This window comes from Aotus nancymaae, unplaced genomic scaffold (genome assembly GCF_030222135.1).
Source record: "Aotus nancymaae isolate 86718 unplaced genomic scaffold, 86718_ANA_hifiasm-v0.15.2.pri h1tg000059l, whole genome shotgun sequence".
NCBI classification, from domain to species: Eukaryota; Metazoa; Chordata; class Mammalia; order Primates; family Aotidae; genus Aotus; species Aotus nancymaae.
In genome coordinates, this window is record NW_026988473.1 from 66588604 (window position 1) to 66605158 (window position 16555).

The following is a 16555-nucleotide window of genomic DNA, read 5'->3' on the forward strand; positions in this document are numbered from 1 at the left end:
TTTCAAAAATTTTATTTTGGTTAAGATCCATTGCTAGAGAGTCAGTGTGGTCCTCTGGGGATGTTGTAATACTCTCTTTAAATACTTCCAGAACTTTTCTTTTGGCTCCTTCTCATCTGAGTAAGCTATCTCTTCCTCTTATTTTTGAATTTACTTTCATTGGCATAAGATTTTTCTCTCTCTCTCAATGATTTGATTATAATGTTGTTGAATAGAATTCTTTGGGTTTGGTTCTGAGTGCTTTCAGTGGCAAAGACTCTGTGTAGTTTCCTTAGTTATAGATAGCTCTTGTACAGGAGCTTTCTTCAATGCTGGTTGTAGTAGCAATGTACTGGGCAAATAAGCAGGCTCACTGCCTCTTGCATGGCCCATATAGCAGAGGCCTCAGGAGGCTAATCTACCTCCTCACTGCTGTGTGCTTATGTCAGCAAATTATATTTTGGGTTGTTTAGTTCATCCTCTCAGTCTGTGGGTGATTCTTATGGGTAAAAGCCAGGTGCAGTTCAGGTAAACAGGTATATGCTTGATCTTTGTTTGCCACAAGGTGCTCCCTGTTGCCTTAGGCAATAGGCCATCCTGTGGAATGCACAGCGGTCTGAGCTCCCTGCTCAGTTCCAGAAGAGACCAAGCTTAGCCTGCCAAACTGGGCAGGCCCACCTATTCATCCCCCAATGGCAAGCGTAAGCACTGGCTCCAAAAGGGAAGTCCAGGAGGCAGCCACCAAGCACCTAGAGTTATGCCTGAGTGTGGAGTGGAGAAACTTCTGCTTCCCCAAGTGTTCTGCCCAGGAAGGGAGGAGTGGCCTAAACACCTGAAGAGTGGTTGTGCCAAACGCCTGGAGATACATCTGGGCATGGAGTAGAGGGTTTGCTGCTGCACTGAGATCTCTGTACCTGAAGGAAGAGGTAGCTTAGGCTCTTAATCCAGGTGAGTGAGTGTACCATATACCTAAGAATATGCCCCAGTGTGGAGCAATGAGGGCTCCACTGCACCAAGGGACCTCTGCACAAGAAGGAATATTTGACCCACTTGACCCAGGAGGCCAACAGGAGAAGAATGGAGCTATTCAGAATGAGAGGGTTTCTCCCCTTTGTCTTATGTCAAAAAGGAAGAAGAGAAATTGGAAACATTAACTTGGAGGAGATCAAACTTGTTGTCATTTCTCCTAGCCAGTGAATTCCATAGGTCCTGAGCCATTTGCATGTGTCTTTGAGTCCCTTGGGGAATGCTGATTTAATCATCAATTCACAGTAATTGCAGGAGAGAGGGACTATTTTAAATCACACCAAAAAGATTCAAACAGCAAAATCTGGAGGGTGGGAAACTATAGGGAGAAAAAAATTTCAGTATTTCTTCAACAAATAATTTGTAAAGGGCAGGAGTGTATTTACTAGATTAAAGCATACTTGCAGGACTATGCAACCAAATCAATATAAAGAAATCATTTGAATCCATAGTTTAGTTTTAAAAAATAAACTAATTTTTGGCCAGGTGCAATGGTTCACATCTGTAATCCCAGGACTCTGGGAGGCTGAAGTGGGTGGATCACCTGAGGTCAGGAGTTCGAGACCAGCCTGACCAACATAGTGAAACCCCATCTCTACTAAAAAATAAAATAAAATTAGCCTGGCATGGTGGCCCATGCCTATAATCCCAGCTACTTGGAAGGCTGAGGCAGGAGAATTGCTTGAACCGGGAGGCAGAGGTTGCAATGAGCTGAGATTGCACCATTGCACTATGGCCTGGGCAACAGGAACAAAACTCTGTCTCAAAATATAAGAAAAATAATTTTTAAAATTTATAAGACAACCAGGAAAATGTGGAAAATAATCTACATTTTTATGATATTGAGTAACTATAGTTACTTGCTTAGGCATAATAGGAGTATTGTGGTTGCACTGTTTTTTAAACACTCCTTATCTCTTATGTATACTGAAATAGTAATAGATGAAAATACAATATCAAAAATTTTCTAATAATTCCATTTGAAGTCAGGAAAGTGGGTGAGGAGCATGTCAAACAATAATGGCGATAATTATCAAAGTAGAGTGATGGGTACTTGGGAGCTCATCATACTATTATATTTTTACATACGTTTGAAACATAAAAACTAACCTTAGCCCCTACCTCACACCACATAAGTGAGTAATTAAATTTGTGTCACAGACCTAAATATGAAAGCTAAAATTATAAAGATCCTAGAAGAAAACGTAGAGAGTATTTTCCTGACCTTGGAGTAGCAAAAGTGTTTTAGTTAAGACACAAACGTCACTTTCTTTCTCACAAAAAAAGAAATTAATAAATCCAACTTCATAAAAATTAAAAACATACACTTTTCCAAAATAAAATACAAAATAAAACCAAAATGAGATGGTCACCAAAATGGCCAAATTTAAAATAAAAAGATTGACCACAAAAAGTAATTAAAGAGATAGAGTAATTTGAACTTCTATGCATTGTGAGTAGAACTCTACAATGTTAAACCAATTTTACAAATTGGTCTAACAATTTAGGATAAAGACAAACATATTATCTACCAAGCAATTCCACCCTTAGGTATATTCCTAAAATAAACATGTGCAAATATTCACGAAAAGTTTTGTATTGTAATACTCATAGGAGCTTTATTTATAATAGCCCAAACCTGAAATAACCCAGATGACTATCTACAGAAGAATGGACAAAGATGAAATTGTTTTGGTTGTGTAGTAGTGCTAGCAGCTTCGCGGTTCAGTTCTCAAACCCAGAAGCCGCCACTTGTGTTGAGCTGCTAGGAAGCCCTTGTCGGCGAGCTATTTGGAACTTGAACCCATTGTCACCCCTCTGACTCACCGGTGGGGGGTGAAAAAATGGTTGAAGCAGATCACCCAGGAAAGCTCTTCACTGGTGGGCTTAATACAGAAACAAACAAAAAAGCTCTTGAAGCAGCATTTGGCAAATATGGACAAATAGTCAAAGTAGTCTTGACGAAAGACCATGAAACCAACAAATCAAAAGGTTCTGCTTTTTGTCACCTTTGAAAACCCAGCAGCCACTAAGGATGCAGCCAGAGACATGAATAAAAAGTCATTAGATGGAAAAGCCATCAAGGTGAAACAAGCCACCAAACTATCATTTGAAAGTGGTAGACATGGACCACCTCCACCTCCAAGAAGTAGAGGCCCTCCAAGAGGTCTTAGAGGTGGAAGAGGAGGAAGTGAAGAAACCAGGGGACCTCCCTCATGGGGAGGACACATGAATGACAGTGGATATTCCACGAATTTTAACACGAGTTCTTCCAGGGTACCACTCCCTGTAAAAAGAAGGCCACAACCAGTGTCCTGTATCCAGGAAACCCATCTCACATGCAAGGATACACAAAGGCTCAAAATAAAGGGATGGAGGAAGATTTACCAAGCAAATGGAGAGCAAAAAAAAGCAGGAGTTGCAATTTTAGTCTCTGATAAAATAGACTTTAAACCAACAAAGATCAAAAGATACAAAGAAGGACATTACATAATGGTAAAAGGATCAATGCAACAAGAAGAGCTAACGATCCTAAATACATACGCATCCAATGCAGGAGCACCCAGACACATAAAGCAAGTTCTTAATGACTTACAAAGAGACTTAGACTTCTACACAGTAATAGTGGGAGACTTTAACATCCCACTGTCAATATTAGACAGATCGACAAAACAGAAAATTAACAAGGATATCCAGGACTTGAACTCAGACCTGGACCAAGCAAACCTAATAGACATTTACAGAACTCTCCACCCCAAATCCACAGAATATACACTCTTCTCAGCACCACATCACATCTATTCTAAAACTGACCACATAATTGGAAGTAAATCACTCCTCGGCAAATGCAAAAGAACGGAAACCATAACAAACAGTCTCTTAGACCACAGTGCAATCAAGTTAGAACTCAGAATCCAGAAACTAACTCAGAACCACACAGCTTCATGGAAACTGAACAACTGGCTCTTGAATGTTGACTGGATAAACAACAAAATGAAGGCAGAAATACAGATGTTCTTCAAAACCAACAAGAATGAAGACACAACATACCAGAATCTCTGGGACACATTTAAAGCAGTCTCTAGAGCAAAATATATAGCAATAAGTGCCCACATGAGAAGCAAGGAAAGATCTAAAATTGACACCCTATCGTCAAAATTGAAAGAGCTAGAGAAACAAGATCAAAAAAACTCAAAACCTAGCAGAAGACAAGAAATAACTAAGATCAAAGCAGAACTAAAGGAGATAGAGACACAAAAAACCCTTCAAAAAATCAATAAATCCAGGAGCTGGTTTTTCGAAAAGATCAACAAAATAGACAGACCACTAGCCAGATTAATAAAAAAGAAAAGAGAGAATAATCAAATAGATGCAATAAAAAATGATAAAGGGGATATCACCACAGATTCCACAGAAATACAAACCATCATCACAGATTTTACAAACAACTCTATGCACATAAACTAGAAAACCTGGAAGAAATAGATAAATTCCTGGACAGTTGCCTCCTGCCAAGCCTAAACCAGGAAGAAGTCGAAACCATGAGTAAACCAATAACAAGAGCTGAAGTTGAGGCAGCAATTAAGAGCCTACCACCCAAAAAAAACCCAGGTCCAGATGGGTTCACAGCCAAATTCTACCAGAGATACAAAGAGGAGCTGGTACCATTCCTTCTGAAACTATTCCAAACAATCCAAAAAGAGGGACTCCTTCCCAAATCATTTTATGAGACCTGCATTATCCTGATACCAAAACCCGGCAGAGACTCAACAAGAAAAGAAAACTTCAGGCCAATATCCACGATGAACATAGATGCAAAAATCTTCAATAAAATACTGGCCAACCAATTGCAGTAACACATTGAAAAGCTTATCCATCATGATCAAGTAGGCTTCATCCCAGGGATATAAAGCTGGTTCGACATATGCAAGTCTATAAACGTAATTCACCACATAAACAGAACCAAAGACAAAAACCACGTGATTATCTCAATAGATGCAGAGAAGACCTTTCACAAAATTCAACAGTGCTTTATGCTAAAAACCCTCAATAAACTAAGTATTGATGGAACGTATCTCAAAATAATAAAAGCTATTTACGACAAACCAACAGCCAATATCGTACTGAATGGGCAAAAACTGGAAGCATTCCCTTTGAAATCTGGCACTAGACAAGGATGCCCTCTCTCACCACTCCTATTCAATATAGTATTGGAAGTTCTAGCCAGAGCAATCAGGCAAGAAAAAGAAATAAAGGGTATTCAATTAGGAAAGGAGGAAGTCAAATTGTCTCTATTTGCAGACAACATGATTGTATATTTAGAAGATCCCATTGTCTCAGCCCAAAATCTCCTTAAGCTGATAAGCAACTTGAGCAAAGTCTCAGGATACAAAATCAATGTGCAAAAATCACAAACATTCCTATACACCAATAACAGACTTAAAGAGAGCCAAATCAAGAACGAACTGCCATTCACCATTGCTACAAAGAGAATAAAATACCTAGGAATACAACTAACAAAGAACATAAAGGACCTTTTCAAGGAGAACTACAAACCACTGCTCAATGAAATAAGAGAGGACACAAATAGATGGAGAAACGTTCCATGCTCATGCTTAGGAAGAAACAATATCATGAAAATGGTCATACTGCCCAAAGTAATTTACAGATTCAATGCTATCCCCATCAAGCTACCAATGACCTTCTTCACAGAACTGGAAAAAACCACCTAAACTTCATATGGAACCAAAAGAGAGCCTGCATAGCCAAGTCAATTCTAAGCAAAAAGAACAAAGCTGGAGGCATCACACTACTGGACTTCAAACTAAACTACAAGGCTACAGTAATCAAAACAGCATGGTACTGGTACCAAAACAGAGATATAGACCAATGGAACAGAACAGAGGCCTCGGCGGCAACACCACACATCTACAACCATCCGATCTTTGAAAAACCTGACAAAAACAAGCCATGGGGAAAGGATTCCCTGTTTAATAAATGGTGCTGAGGAAACTGGCTAGCCATGTGCAGAAAGCCAAAACTGGACCCCTTCCTGACACCTTACACTAATTAAAGACTTAAACATAAGACCTAACACCATAAAAACCCTAGAAGAAAACCTAGGCAAAACCATTCAGGACATAGGCATAGGCAAGGATTTCATGACTAAAACACCAAAAGCGTTGGCAATAAAAGCCAAAATAGACAAATGGGACCTAATCAAACTCCGCAGCTTCTACACAGCAAAAGAAACAGTCATTAGAGTGAATCGGCAACCAACGGAATGGGAAAAAATTTTTGCAATCTACTCATCTGATAAAGGGCTAATATCCAGAATCTACAAAGAACTAAAACAGATTTACAAGAAAAAGAAAAAACAAGCCCATTCAAAAGTGGACGAAGGATATGAACAGACACTTTACAAAAGAAGACATATATGAGGCCAACAAACATATGAAAAAATGCTCATCATCACGGGTCATTAGAGAAATGCAAATCAAAACCACATTGAGATACCATCTCACACCAGTTAGAATGGTGATCATTAAAAAATTGGGAGACAACAGATGCTGGAGAGGATGTGGAGAAATAAGAACACTTTTACACTGTTGGTGGGAGTGTAAATTAGTTCAACCATTGTGGAAGACAGTGTGGCAATTCCTCAAGGACCTAGAAATAGAAATTCCATTTGACCCAGCAATCCCATTACTGGGTATATATCCAAAGGATTATAAATCATTCTAATATAAGGACACATGCACACGAATGTTCATTGCAGCACTGTTTACAATAGCAAAGACTTGGAACCAACCCAAATGCTCATTGATGATAGACTGGACAGGGAAAATGTGACACATATACACCATGGAACACTACGCAGCCATCAAAAATGATGAGTTTGTGTCCTTTGCAGGGACATGGATGAACCTGGAAACCATCATTCTCAGCAAACTGACACAAGAACAGAAAATCAAACACCACTTGTTCTCACTCATAGGCAGGTGTTGAACAATGAGAACACATGGACACAGGGAGGAGAGTATCACACACTGGGGTCTGTCGGGGGAAATAGGGGAGGGACAGTGAGGGGTGGGGAGTTAGGGAGAGATAGCATGGGGAGATATGCCAGATATAGGTGATGGGGAGGAAGGCAGCAAATCACACTGCCATGTGTGTACCTATGCAACAATCTTGCATGTTCTTCACTTGTACCCCAAAACCGAAAATGCAATTAAAAAAACAACAAAGTCTAAAAATACAAAAAAAAAAAAGACCACCACCAAGAAGTGGTGGTCCTCCTCCTAAGACAGCTGCACCTTCAGGACCAGTTTGCAGCAGCAGTGGAATGGGAGGAAGAGCTCCTGTATCACGTGGAAGAGATAGTTACGAGGTCCACCTCAAAGGGAACTGCTGCCCTCTCATAGACATGTTTATTTGTCCCCAAGAGATGATGGGTCTTCTACTAGAGACGATGGGTCTTCTACTAGAGACAGCTATTCAAGCAGCGATTACCCAAGTTCTCCTGATACAAGAGATTATGCACCACCACCACGAGATTATACTTATCGCGATTATGGTCACTCCAGTTCAAGTGATGACTATCCATCAAGAGGCTATAGTAATAGAAATGGATATGGTCGTGATCGTGACTCTTCAGATCATCCAAGTGGAGGTTCCTACAGAGATTCACATGAGAGTGTGGCAACTCACGCAGTGCTCCATCTACACGAGAGCCCCCACCATCTTATGGTGGAAGCAGCTATGATGATTACAGCAGCTCACGTGACAGATATGGTGGAAGTCGAGACAGTTACTCAAGCAGCCGAAGTGATCTCTACTTAAGTGGTCATGATCAGGCTGGCAGACAAGAAAGAGGACTTCCTCCTTCTATGGAAAAAGGGTACCCTCCTCCACATGATTCCTGCAGCAGTTCAAGCCGCGGAACACCAAGAGGTGGTGGCTGTGAAGGAAGCCGATCTGATAGAGGGGGAGGCAGAAACAGATACTAGAAACAAACAAAACTGGAACCAAAATCCCAGTTCAAAGAAACAAACAAAAAGTGGAAACTATTCTGTCATAACTACCCAAGGACTACTAAAAGAAAAAAAATGTCACCTTTTTTAAATTCCCTGTTAAGTTCCCCTCCATAATTTTTATATACTTGTGAGGAAAAAAGTAAAACATGTTTAATTTTATTGACTTTATGACATTGCTTTTCAACAAGCAAATGTTAAATGTCTTAAGACTTCTCGTACTAGTGTTGTAACTTTCCAAGTAAAAGTGTCCTTAATGGCCACTTCCTATGTGATTTTCCCCAGTAAATAAGGGAAGCAATTCTAAGATCTTCCACAAAACATCCAGCCATGTAAAAAATGGAGAGAATCATTCTGCCTATACAAACAAGCTAGCTATTAGAGGGTGGTTGGGGTACGCCACTCAAGATGTCAGGGTGTCTTCCAACTGAAATCTCAATGTTCTCAGTATGAAAAACCTGAAATCAGATGCTTATGTAACGAAAGTGCTGTTCACCCAGTAAACCCAAAAAAGCAAATGAATAATGCCGGTCATTTTGCCTTTCTGACATTTCCTTGGGAATTTGCAAGAACCTCCCCTTTCCCCTCCCCCAATATGACCATTTTAGTGTGTGTTAAACAAACAACTACAGAATACTAAACAAAAAGTTTCCAAAAAAAAAAAAAAGAGAGAAATTGTTTTGTGTTTGTACAATGAATTATACCTAGTCAATAATATAAACTACTAACATGATAACATGGATGGATCTCAAAACTGTTGAGCAAAATAAACCAGAAACAAAAGTGCATTCTGTATAATTCCACTTATGTGAAGCTCTATAACAGGCAAAACAGATCTATGGTAACAGAAATCAATATAGTTGTTACCTCTGGAAGGGGGTGGCAGCACCCAAAAAGAGACATAAGGATACTTTCTGGAGTCATGAAAATGTTCTAATCTTTTTCTGGATAGTGGTCACATAAGTTTATAGCTATGTAAAAAAAATGTACTGATCTATTCATTTCAGATTTGTGCATTTTACTGACTGTAATGTATAACTCAATAAAGCAATATTCTAAGAACATAAGAGACAAAAACAGAGATGTAAATTACTGACAGCATGATAGAAGACATACTTTAAGAAACATCTAGATGCTGAATAAGCTACAACAATTATACATTTAAATGCAAGTTATGGCAAAAAGGAGAAAGTAAAATTACAGAGAGAATTGAATAACTGTGTATAAGTAGCAGGAATATACAAGAAGGAGGCTAAAAGCTAGAAGGGTAGGAGGAGAATTTGAAGAGAAATGATGCCAGAAAGCATGACGGTGAGCTGGAAAATATTTCTAGCCAGAAATCCATAGAGCAAGAAATGGTTCATTGATATTTATATCAGTGATAGCTATCAGTTGTTACACATACATACTATAATAACCCCTTTTGTTACACAAACCTTTATTGAAAGCATGCCAGACATAACTTTTCTTAATGATGCTTTGAGGGAAATTAAAGGGAAAAATAAATATGTAGCACACCTGGGATGATATAGGCAAGAAGGAAGGAAAGCAACAATAAGGTCTGTGTGGTAGTAGGGAAAGAAGAAAACCACCATTCATCCCCACCATATCCACACAGAAGTATTCTCAGAGTGCTGAAAAGGCATTTGTCAATTCAGCCACCATTGGAATCTTTTTAAATCCGAAAAAAATCACTGTTTAAATTTGATAAAGTAACCAAAAACAAAAGCATATATCCCATTAAACGGATAAATATTGAAGATGTTTTCATTGTAATCAAGAACCAAAAATGTTGACTGCTATCACCACTATCACCCAGTATTGTTTTTGGAAGGCTTTGGGCTAATACAAGGAGATGAGAGAAATATAAAATCTGTATAATGTTTAAAAAGGAGACACAATGCTATCATTATGTACAAGTGACACTTAGAAAACCCAAGAGACTCTTTAAAACCTATCATTAGCATTTGTCAAGACAGTAGAATACAAGGTATGAAACTCATTCAACAAATATTTAGTAAGTACCTACTGTGTTCCAGAAATTGTTTTAGGAGCTGAGGACAGAGATGAATAAAACAGAAATACATTCCTGTCCCCAAACAGGTTTTACTGTGCTGATAATGGGAAACAAACAGTAAACAAATAAGTAAAATATATTGATTATTAGTTGATAAGGCCTTAAAGGAAAAATTTGTACAGGGAAAGGTGAGAGCAGAGAAGGTAGTGAGATATATTTTGAGGTGGAGCTGCCAGGATTCTGTCAGATTGGATGCCAAATGCAATAGAAAGAATTCAAGAATTATTCTAAAGACTTCTGGCCTAAGAATCTGGAAGAACAGAACTGTCTTTTCTTGATAAAGGGAAGACAGCATGGGAAGCAGGTTTGCAGAAACAGATTCAGGAGTCCAGTTTGGGGACCCTGAGTGTGAGATTTCTGTTAGCCATTCAAACGGAGAGATCAGGTAGACAGTTTGATATATGTGTCTGGAATTCAGTCTAGACATAAGAATCAGTATATATGTGATATTAAGGCCAGGAGAATGATGGATAATATTGACAGTAATCATAGACTGAAAAGAGAAGTATAAGGACTGAGTCCTGCCACACATCGCATTCAAAGTTCAAGATGATCAGGAGATTTTCAGTAAAGAAGGAGGCATACATACAAAAATCAATAGCTTGTTTCCTTGTGACAATAATCTGTTAGAAAGGAATACTGGACAAAATTTCCACTTATATTCATAAAATATCTAGGAATAAACTTAACAAGAAAAGTATAAAATCTGTATAATGGAAAACTATAAAATCTCATATAAAAATATAAAACAAAAACTAAATAAGCAGAGAAGCTTACCAAGTTTCTCTAGACGATTTCATTCACAATATAACAATTTCAGTCCTTTCCAATGCAATTGCAACTAGAATTCTAATGGATTTTTATCTCCAAAAATGATTGTAATCTAAAAAAAGTAACAACAACCAAAAAATTTTGATAAGTGAAAACAGTAAAAGATCTTGCTTTACAAATATTAAGTTACTATAACTCTCTTCCTTTTCTCCTTCCCTTTCCTTACAATTCAGTGCCAAGACATTAGGGGGCACCAAGCCAGGTCTGCAGTCAGAGAGGGGACCCACAGTGATACAGAGTGGGATGCTGGAACCCAGGCAGGGTGAGGGGGGGTGTCTCTACAGCAGGGCGGGCCATCACTGGAAATCTGAGCCCACAGGGGACGCGGAGGACACATGTGGGAGCACCCTGGTGTGAGGCACTGGAGTCAGAATAGGGTGAGGAGGTCATCCCTACAGAGGGAAGGCCTTGTGTACAGTGTTAGATGGTCTGGCCATGGTGGCTCACTCCTGTAATCCAGCACTTTGGGAGGCTATGGTGGGAGAATTGCTTGAACCAGGAGGTCGAGGCTGCAGTGAGCTGTGATAAGGTTACAGCTGGTAACTAGTTAGACATAAACAAGGAAGGGGAGAGGTCCCCCACTCCAGGAAAGTTAAACGACCATCAGGTGATGGTCAGGCGATTGTTAACTGTCTCTCTAATAACTGGTAACAGCCAGCACCAGGAAAAGGCAGGCTCCCTATAGATAGGAAAAACCTGGAACTGGCGATCTGTAGCTTCCTGCTAAGATTTCAGGAGTTGGGTGAATGGGCTTACACATGTGCAGTAAGAGGCAAAATGGCAGACTTTAACTGGTATATGACCTTCTAGGAATATTAGGCTGGTAAGGGAAGAACGTCTCAAGTGAGCATGCGTGTAACTCCAGTAAACACACTGTGCATGTGGCCCGTCCCAGGTGCTGGCAGGCCACTGCGCAGGTGGACAGCCCACCCCAAGGAAAGAATCAGGGGAGAGAATATGCAAGAGCCCAGAAGCATACCAACATATAAAACCCCGAGTCAAAAGGTCAAACCCTACACTTGTCCTCCAAGATGCCCGCTTTGCCCTCTTCCAAGTGTAATTTACCTTTTTTATTTTTTCATTCCTGCTCTAAAGCTTTTTAATAAACTTCACTCTTGCTCTAAAACTTGCCTTAGTCTCTTCTTCTGCCTTATGCCCCTCCGTCAAATTCTTTCTTCTGAGGAGGCAAGAATTGAGGTTGCTGCAGCTCCTTCTGGATTCACTGCTGGTAAATCGGATAACCGCCATAGGTAACAGTAACACCACGGTACTCCAGCCTGGGCGAGAGTGAGGCTCCGTCTCCAAAAAATAAGAAATAGAAACCAAACCGAGGGATGGGGTGGTGAGGACATGGTGCGTCACAGGCTTGTGCGGGTTGGGCTCAGACCTGCGCTGTCTCAGGATGTAAAGTGTAACAAGGGGGCCGGGGTGGGGAGCGTGGGCCTGTAAGGCCTGTGGGTGCCTGTGTCTCCCGGCTCCCCCTGCAGCCAGCTCCGCAGTGGTCCGCTCCAGTTGCCACGTGATGATTCACGTTCCAGACCGTCACGGTTTGGGTTCCAGACCGAATACTGAGTGTTCTCTGCCCCACACGGTGACCCCAACAGGCCCGGGTTACTGAGGCAACCTCCAGAGCAGGCTTGGCAGGATGGAGCAGCCCCGGCACGATGGAGCAGCCTCGAGCTACCCCTCAGCGGTACTTAAAGCTGGTCCTGAAGGTGCTACTGCCTGATGGTATGATACAGGATTCTAATCCTTATGGTTTTCCATGGGAATTGGTGATATGGGCAGCTATTATTGGATTTTTTGCTTTTCCCTTTTTTTTGCAGAGAAGTTTTAGATCAGTTAGGAGTCAGCTTTATGTGGAAAGAGAGAAAAAGCTTGCCGTGGCGCTTTCTGGACTAATTGAAGAAAAATGTAAACTACTTGAAAAATTTAGCCTTGTTCAAAAAGAGTATGAAGGCTATGAAGTAGCTTCATCTTTAATGGATGCCAGCTTTGAGGAGGCAACAGACACGCAAAGTTTAGAGGCAGCCTGTGAATAGCTAAACAGGTCCAATTCTGAACTAAAGGATGAAATACTCTGTCTAGTAAAAGGGTTAAAAGAAGAGAAATCTAAACATTCTGAACAAGATGAATTGATGGTGCATATCTCAAAAAGATTACAGTCTCTACAAGATGAGTCAAAATCCCTCAAATCACAAGTAGCTGAAGCCAAAATTACCTTCAAGATATTTCAAATGAATGAAGAACAACTGAAGATAGCAATAAAAGATGCTTTGAATGAACGTTCTCAACTTCAGGACAACCAGAAACAGCTTTTTCAAGAAGCCGAAGTATGGAAAGAACAAGTGACTGAACTTAACAAACAGAAAATAACATTTGAAGACTCCAAAGTTCACACAGAACAAGTTCTAAATGATAAAATCACATCAAGACTTTGACTGATGCTTGCTAAAGATGAAAGATTGGGCTGCTATGCTTGGAGAAGATGTAACGGATGATGAGAACTTGGAATTAGAAGTGGACAGTGAATTGGCAAATGGTGCTTAATTAGATAATCCTCCAAAAGGAGCTTAGAAGTTAAGTTAAATGCTTCTTTAAAAACCTTAGAAGGAGAAAGAAAACAAATTTATATTCAGTTATCTGAAGTTGATTAAACAAAGGAAGAGTTTACAGAGCATATTAAAAATTTTCACACTGAACAAGCATCTTTGCAGTCAGAAAACACACATTTTGAAAGTGAGAATCAGAAACTTTAACAGAAACTTAATGACTGAATTATATCAAAAAATGAAATGAAACTCCACAAGAAATTAATAGTAGAGGAAAATAACCAGTTAGAGAAAGAAGAGAAACTTTCTAAAGTGGATGAAAAGATCAACCACAGCACTGAAGAGTTGGAGACCTATAGAAAGCGAGCCAAAGATCTTGAAGAAGAATTGGAGAGAGCTATTCATTATTATCAGGGGCGGATTATTTCCTATGAGAAAAAAGCACATGATAATTGATTGGCAGCTCAGACTGCTGAAAGAAACCTCAATGATGTAAGGACAGAAAATGCTTACAACAGACAAAAATTAACTGAAACAGTGTTTAAATATGAACTTTTAGAAAAAGACTCTTATGTACTTTATATTCCAAATACAGCATTTGAAAGAGAACATTCCCCACATGGTCCCTCACCATTGAGTCGGCCTTCATTTAAAACGAGAGCATTTCTCTCTCTTCCAACTCTGTTCAAGGGTCCACTCAGACTCTCATTTTTGCTTCCCGGGGGAGGAGGAAGAGGCTCAAGAAGCCCAGGGAATCCTCTGAACCTTCAGATTACTAATGAAAGAGAGAATCAAGCCGTGACCAATTAACCAGTCCTCATAGGGCTCCTCCTGACACTGTGTCCCTGTCACCTCCATGGGAACAGGACAATAGGATGATGTTTCCTCCACCAGGACAATCATATCCTGATTCAGCTCTTCTTCCACAAAGGCAAGACAGATTTTATTCTAATTCTGGTAGACTGTCTGGACCAGCAGAACTCAGAAGTTTTAATATGCCTTCTTTGGTTATTACCTTCCCCCAAGGCCTGTATTTTTCCCCCCAACCCCACATTCTGAAGGTAGAAGGGTTGATTTGGCCTTCAAAGGAGACTGCTACTAAACATCCAGAACCACAGCAAGAAACCTGACAATATTTTTGCTCTCTCCTAAATTAATTTTGACTGATCTCATTTTCGGTCTAAGTAACTACTGTTATTTAAGTATTAAACTTTTGCTCAGATTGAAGCATTAAGTTTCCATTCTCAGGATAGTATTTTAGAAACAAAGATGATTTAAATATGAATCTTATGAGTAAATTCTACCCATTTTATTTTATTCTAGATACTATAACTATTTCAATTTGATTAATGAATCCACTATTATGTAAACAATAGTGAGAATTTTATATATGTAATCTTGCAGGTGGAGAGCCTTTAATTCTAAAGCCTGTGTCTTTAGAACTGTATTTATTGTGGTTATAGGCAAATGTGAACGTAATGTTGATTTTTTTTTTTTTAGTATGCCAGTTTTTTGGTTTTTGTTTTATTGCACTTTAAGTTTTGGGATACATGTACAGATCTTACAAGATTGTTGCATAGGTACACATATGCCATGGTAGTTTGCCGTCTCCATACCCCCCATCACCTACATCAGGCATTTCTCCCAGTGTTATTCCTCCCCAGCCTCTGCACCCCCCACCATCCCTCCCCTAGCTCCCCACCCCCCAACAGACCCCAGTGTGTGACGTTCCCCTCCCTGTGCCCATGTGTTCTAATTGTTCAACACCCATGAGTTGAGAGAGAACATGCAGTGTTTGGTTTTCTGTTCTTGTGTCAGTTTGCTGAGAATGATGGTTTCCAGATTCATCCATGTCCCTACAAAAGACATGAACTCATCCTTTGTATGGCTGTATAGTATTCCATGGTGTATATGTGCCACATTTTCTTTGTCCATTCTATCACTGGTGAGCATTTGAGTTGGTTCCAAGTCTTTGCTATTGTAAACACTGCTGCAGTGAACATACTTGTGCATGTGTCTTTATAATAGAATGATTTTTACTCCTTTGGGTACATACATAGTAATGGGATTGATGGGTCAACTGGAATTTCTGTTTCTAGATTCTCGAGGAATCGCCACACTGTCTTCCACAATGGTTGAACTAATTTACACTCCCACCAACAGTGTAAAAGTGTTCTTATTTCTCCACATCCTCTCCAGCATCTGTTGTCTCCCAATTTTTTAATGGTCACCATTCTAACTGGTGTGAGATGGTATCTCAATGTGGTTTTGATTTGCATTTCTCTAACGACCAGTGATGATGAGCATTTTTTTCATATGTTTGTTGGCTGCATAAATGTCTTCTTTTGAAAAGTGTCTGTTTATATCCTTAGCCCACTTTTGAATGGGTTTATTTGTTTGTTTCTTGCAAATTTGTTTTAGCTCTTTGTAGTTCTGGATATTAGCCCTTTGTCAGATAGGTAGCTTGCAAAATTTTTTCCTATTCTGTTGGCTTCTAGTTCACGCTAATGATTGTTTCTTTTGCTTTGCAGAAACTCTTTAGTTTAATTAGATCCCATTTGTCTATTTTGGCTTTTGTTGCCATTGCTTTTGGTGTTTTAGTCATGAAGTCCTTGCCTATGCCTATGTCCTGAATAGTTTTGCCTAGGTTTTCTTTTAGGGTTTTTATGGTGTTAGGTCTTAATGTTTAAATCTTTAATCCATCTGGAGTTAATTTTTGTATAAGGTGTAAGGAAGGGGTCCAGTTTCAGCTTTCTGCGTATGGCTAACCAGTTTTCCCAACACCATTTATTAAACAGGGAATCCTTTCCCCATTGCTTGTTTTTGCTGGTTTGTCAAAGATCAGCTGGTTGTAGATGTGTGGCGTTACTTCTGAGGTCTCTATTCTGTTCCATTGGTCTATATATCTGTTTTGGTACCAGTAGCATGCTGTTTTGATTACTGTAGCCTTGTAGTATAGTTTGAAGTCAGGTAGCATGATGCCTCCAGCTTTGTTCTTTTTGCTTAGGATTGTGTTGGTTATGCAGGCTCTCTTTTGGTTCCATCTGAAGTTTAAA

The 16555-nt window shown here is 39.6% G+C and overlaps 2 pseudogenes; both read left to right on the forward strand.

Moving 5' to 3' along the window:
• Nucleotides 1-2849: 2849 nt before the first annotated feature.
• LOC105729035 (RNA-binding motif protein, X chromosome-like) lies at nucleotides 2850-8015 on the forward strand (annotated as a pseudogene).
• Nucleotides 8016-12611: 4596 nt separating this feature from the next.
• LOC105728966 (melanoma inhibitory activity protein 2-like) lies at nucleotides 12612-14629 on the forward strand (annotated as a pseudogene).
• The last annotated feature ends 1926 nt before the right edge of the window (nucleotides 14630-16555 follow it).